At 44.3% G+C, this 5,382-nt stretch overlaps 6 non-coding genes across 6 annotated transcripts; 4 read left to right on the forward strand and 2 right to left on the reverse strand.

The window, feature by feature from the left end:
- Positions 1–3,118: 3,118 nt before the first annotated feature.
- trnah-gug (transfer RNA histidine(anticodon GUG)) lies at positions 3,119–3,190 on the forward strand. Its single transcript has one exon. It is a non-coding gene; the product is annotated as a tRNA-His (tRNA).
- Positions 3,191–3,347: 157 nt separating this feature from the next.
- trnar-acg (transfer RNA arginine (anticodon ACG)) lies at positions 3,348–3,420 on the forward strand. Its single transcript has one exon. It is a non-coding gene; the product is annotated as a tRNA-Arg (tRNA).
- Positions 3,421–3,724: 304 nt separating this feature from the next.
- On the reverse strand, positions 3,725–3,797 carry trnam-cau (transfer RNA methionine (anticodon CAU)). Its single transcript has one exon. It is a non-coding gene; the product is annotated as a tRNA-Met (tRNA).
- An 880-nt stretch (positions 3,798–4,677) lies between these two features.
- On the forward strand, positions 4,678–4,749 carry trnah-gug (transfer RNA histidine(anticodon GUG)). Its single transcript has one exon. It is a non-coding gene; the product is annotated as a tRNA-His (tRNA).
- A 158-nt stretch (positions 4,750–4,907) lies between these two features.
- On the forward strand, positions 4,908–4,980 carry trnar-acg (transfer RNA arginine (anticodon ACG)). The gene has a single exon. It is a non-coding gene; the product is annotated as a tRNA-Arg (tRNA).
- Positions 4,981–5,287: 307 nt separating this feature from the next.
- trnam-cau (transfer RNA methionine (anticodon CAU)) lies at positions 5,288–5,360 on the reverse strand. Its single transcript has one exon. It is a non-coding gene; the product is annotated as a tRNA-Met (tRNA).
- Between the last annotated feature and the right edge of the window lie 22 nt (positions 5,361–5,382).

Consider the following 5,382-nt stretch of genomic DNA (forward strand, 5'->3'; position numbering starts at 1 on the left):
TGTATATAATGCTTTGTGTATATAGTACTTTGTTTAAATTATTTTTATTTTCTAGTATTCTTATTTTTATTCTTATTTGCACTGCTGCTATTGTCGTGTTCTTCCACACAAGTTTCGTTGTACTTCTGCACAATGACAATAAAGTCTCTTTATCTTATCTTTATCTTATCTTATCTTGAAGAAATACTGATGGGGGTTGACTGGGGACGTCCTCCACCTCGGGAACCTCGCCTTCCACCAGGTGTCTGTTTAATGGCGAGGCGGGTTCCCCAGAAGGGAGACTTCTGGGCATCAGCAGGGATGGTATCTGGAGGAGCAGGATTTGTGGAGATCGTGGGTGGTGGCAAAACCTGGCTGTTAACCTTTTGGTTAACTTTCTGGTTAACAGACAGGGGCTGAAGGTCCTTGGTAGCCAACGGGCTGCAGGCTCATCACACCCACCCAACACTGAGAGGGCTCAAGGCCTGCAGGCCGAAAGCTAGCTGTCTTCGGAGCAGGAAGGGAGTTGGCAGGCTGGGAGACAGGGGTGCCAATAAAATCCAAAATGAATTCAGGTAGTGAGCCCCACAGCCAGGGTTTTTGCGCTGCTACTTTGTGTGCTAAATCCAGATAAACTTGTCTAAGGTGGGGGTCTCCAGCCTCTATCCAAAGTCCAAAAAAGTGAATGAGGTGATCCAAATGCTGATAAGATTCCTCATCACGAAAGGGGTTTATGGGGGATTCAAGCAATGACAACAGCAAACGGAAATCGTTACCTACCGGTGTATTTGCTTGGCCCAACATAAGGGATGATTTACGTTCCCAGAACCTGCAAGTGTATTGGCAGCATGACGGAGAATGTGACTGTGGGAATGTGGTTGCTGGTCGTCAGTTGTTGCTGCCGCAGCCCTGTCCTCATTCCACCTTGCTAGTCCATCCAAAAGATAAGCCTGAAAGAAGGTGTCACAGCGGCAGGTTGACAAACGGTGCCATCCTTTACTTCCTGACAACCCTGGAGGATCCTGTATGCAGGACACATGCTTCCACTGGGACTTCCAGATCTCTCTCATTCGTGGCGAGTTGATCAGTGGGACTCCCGGCATGTCACGACCAGCGTCTCCATCAAACGCCTCAATATGGCTCTCAATCAGGGTCTGGGCATCTGTGGTCCCTCGTGTCGTTCTTCTACAATGCAAAGCTAGCTCAGTCCAGCTGATAGAGCAGCACATCAGCCTCAGATGGTCGTTTGTGGTCAGGGCTTGCTTCAGGGCTCTCAGATCATCCTCATCCCTCATGAAAATACAGTGGCTGAGGTGACTCATGAAGGTGGCATATAATTGATGGGAGTCTGTGGTGCAACCCACAGCAATGAAGTGCCATATGTCCAAGCGAATGGTCAGTTGTTCCCACTCTTCAAACATCCGCTTCGTAAGAGTGTTGCCACAGCAGTCTCTGTCAACATACAGCACCTCAGGAGGAGCCACTCTGTAGCGTTTGATGAGGCCTTCAATCATTGGACCAAGGCCGAAACCTTCACTGGCAGTGAGCACGGACATAATCACCTGTCTGTGCTCATTGCCAACATTAGTTGGCCAAGTACCCGTGCCAAAGCTGCGTCCTGCAAGTTTTCGGGCCACCTTTTTTGTAGAATCCATCTTTAAGATGCGACCATATGGTGAGGTGATGGTGGCCTTGATTTCCTCCAGCCTTTGCAGGACATCCTGGGTACACCACATTTGGAGAGAGATGGAATGGGACTCGTGCTGCAAAGTATAACGTGTCTGACTGTGGATGAGAAGATCTGATTCCAGTTCAAAACTGTCAAACCCTGTCAAGTTTCATACGGTTATGTTTGCTGCTAAACATGCTCCAGCCTCACTTTAAAACACTTTGTATGAGGCAAAGTCTGGCTTTGACTCCTGCTGAGCTCCAAAGATTCTCCCATGTGCTACACTTGAGCATTATTTCTCTACTTAAGAGGATATTCCAGGAAAATGACATGAAAGGAGCTGTGGAATACATGACCATCTGGTCTGTCTGCACCTGCAGCTACAGTTTGGCAGAAATTCACTGTTTGGTAAAATACAACAGGATGTGTGTCCTCTTAGTGCTTTGAAAGTGGATTGTTTTGTGACGACACATTTACAAATAACTGACCAGCTTGTTAGTCAATTCATTTCTCCACGTCTGGCACACACTCTCTGTGAACCACCTCTAAGGTTGATATTTTTCAATGTACTCGAGGAAATTTCCGAAACCGTAAAAACGGAAAAAGGAGTTTTGCAAACACATCAGAGATCACAGAGTTCTGATTGATTCGTATACAAACACAGAGCTTTGTGGAAATGAGGCGTCAGATGTGACATATCATCCTTCTGATGGAAGCGTTAGGGTCAGAGCTGCTCTGTTAGCTGAGACTCTTCTCAACATGTTCATGTCTCTTGATGGGTGAAGAGATCTGACTACAAAAACAGTTTAGTCATACTATCACAGTACAGTTTATAGTTACCATTATTCATTTATCCACGTCCCCAGAGCTAGTCTATTATCTCTCTCTGGGGAGGCTTCCTCTAGAGCTTTTCCGAACACGTCCACTTGGGAGGAGACCCCGGGACAGACCCAGAACCCGCTGGAGGGATTATATCTCTTGGCTAGCCTGGGAACAGAAAATTCCAAAACCGTAAAAATGGAAAGAGTTTTGCGACTCTCATAGGAATTAAAGGAGTTCTGGTTGATTCGTATAAACACAGAGCTTTGTGGAAATGAGGCGTCAGACGTGACATATCACCCTTCTGATAGAAGCGTTCGGGTCAGAGCTGCTCGTTTAGCTGTGACTCTTTTCAACATGTTGCAGGTCTGTCTGCTGATGGTTGAAGAGATCTGACTACAAAAACTGTCCTATCACAATACAGTTTTTAGTTATCACGATTCATTATATACTTTTTAAAAAGGTGTCTACGAATCTCCAGGCTGACAGTTTCCTGGACATTAATATTTAATGTTGCTCACCACAAGCCTGTTGAGGTGAGACAAAAGGGGAACACACCAGAATCAGATAAAAACCATCAATTTCAACAGAAACAAAAAAATAAGAGTTATAGAATGCCATCACCACAGCAGGGGCTGAAGAGACCCAGTGGCTGTGATCGTATAGTGGTTAGTACTCTGCGTTGTGGCCGCAGCAACCCCGGTTCGAATCCGGGTCACGGCAGAACTCAGTTAACTTTTGTGTGTTTACATATCGTTTAAAAGAGGTTAAGTCAAGCAGATTTTTTTATTCAAGGCCTCTTATCATACCAACCATTTGATCACACCTCCAATGACCATTTACATGAGGATGGAGGCTCCGTTTTGATAGAAGCTGTGTAGGGCTAGTGGCGCAATGGATAACGCGTCTGACTACGGATCAGAAGATTCTAGGTTCGACTCCTGGCTAGCTCGACAAAGCTTTAGTGAACATGTGGGATGTTTCTGATCGATGTTCACTACTCCCTGCTGATTGCAAAAAAAACATAAAAATACGCTAAAGGGCTGCATATGACGTTAACATCCTGTAACTTGTGCTAGAATTTGCTTCAACTCTCTCTTAAAAGTGGTGTTTCTGGTGGCTCTCTGCTTTTTTGAGAGCATTTGCTTGTGACTGTGACCGTTTGATGGTTTGGTTGAGACTTTTCTGCAATTTTATTAGATAAACAATGTATTGAGTAATAAAGCAATAGACAAAACATACTAGCAACAAAACATGTGCCCCGTGTGAGGCTCGAACTCACGACCTTCAGATTATGAGACTGACGCGCTGCCTACTGCGCCAACGAGGCCCAAAACACAGTGTACATCAATGTCTTTTTTTCTCACATATGTCTGTGGTGTTTCACCGCCTCTCTTTCCTCTCACAGCTGATACTGTGTATCGATCCGTTAGCTCGACATGTTTTAGCTTTAGCTGTGTACAGAATGACCCGTGACTTCCTGTCCATTATGAAAAACACATATGGAATAGATGAGCTGCATGGTCAGAGACTATCCCTCTCATATTTGTTACCGTCTGACAGACGATGTGTGTCCTCTTAGTGCTTTGAAAGTGGATTTTTTTGTAAAGGTACATTTACAAATGTACAAATAACTGAATAGCTTGTTGGTCAATTCATTTCTCCACATGTCTGGCACACATTCTCTGTGAACCACCTCTAAAGTTGGTGTTTTTCAACGTACTTGAGGGAAAATCCAAAACACCTAAAAACGAAAAAAGGAGTTCTGCAAACACACGAGAGATCACAGAGACCTGGTTGGTTCGTATACGAACACAGAGCTTTGTGGAAATGAGGCATCAGATGTAACATATCATCCTTCTGATAGAAGCGTTAGAGTCAGAGCTGCTCTGTTAGCTGAGACTCTTTTCAACATGTTGCAGTGGTGTCTGCTGATGGTTGAAGAGATCTGACTACAAAAACTGTCCTATCACAATGTAGTTTTTAGTTAACACTATTTATTTATACATTCTAAAAAGGTGTCCACGAATCTCCAGGCTGACAGTTTCCTGGACACTAATATTTAATGTTGCTCACCACAAGCCTGTTGAGGTGAGACAAAAAGGGAAACACACCAGAATCAGGGGAAAAAACCATCAATTTCAACAGAAACAAAAAAATAAGAGTTCACAGAATGTCATCACCACAGCAGGGGATACAGAGACCCAGTGGCCGTGATCGTATAGTGGTTAGTACTCTGCGTTGTGGCCGCAGCAACCCCGGTTCGAATCCGGGTCACGGCAAACTCAGTTGACTTTTGTGTGTTTACATATCATTTAAAAAAGGTTAAGTCAAGCATATTTTTCTGTTCAAGGCCTCTTTTTCAACTCACCGTTTGATCACACACCTCCAATGACCATTTACATGAGGATGGAGGCTCCGTTTTGATAGAAGTTGTATAGGGCTAGTGGCGCAATGGATAACGCGTCTGACTACGGATCAGAAGATTCTAGGTTTGACTCCTGGCTAGCTCGACAAAGCTTTAGCTGAAAATGTGTGGGATGTTTCTGATCTTCCTTCACCACTCCCTGTTGATTGCAAAAAAAACATTAAAATACGGTAAAGGGCTGCATATGACGTTAACATCCTGTAACTTGTGCCTGAATTTGCTTCAACTATCCTTTAAAATTGGTGTTTCTAGTGACTCTCTGCTTTTCTGTTAGTATTTGCTTGTGACTGTGGCCGTTTGATGGTTTGGTTGAGACTTTTCTGCAATTTCATTAGATAAACAATGTATTGAGTAATAAAGCAATAGACAAAAGATGCTAGCAACAAAACATTTGCCCCGTGTGAGGCTCGAACTCACGACCTTCAGATTATGAGACTGACGCGCTGCCTACTGCGCCAACGAGGCCCAAAACACAGTGTGCATCAAT

This window comes from Stegastes partitus, unplaced genomic scaffold, assembly GCF_000690725.1.
Source record: "Stegastes partitus isolate 25-593 unplaced genomic scaffold, Stegastes_partitus-1.0.2 Scaffold2837, whole genome shotgun sequence".
Taxonomy (NCBI): domain Eukaryota; kingdom Metazoa; phylum Chordata; class Actinopteri; family Pomacentridae; genus Stegastes; species Stegastes partitus.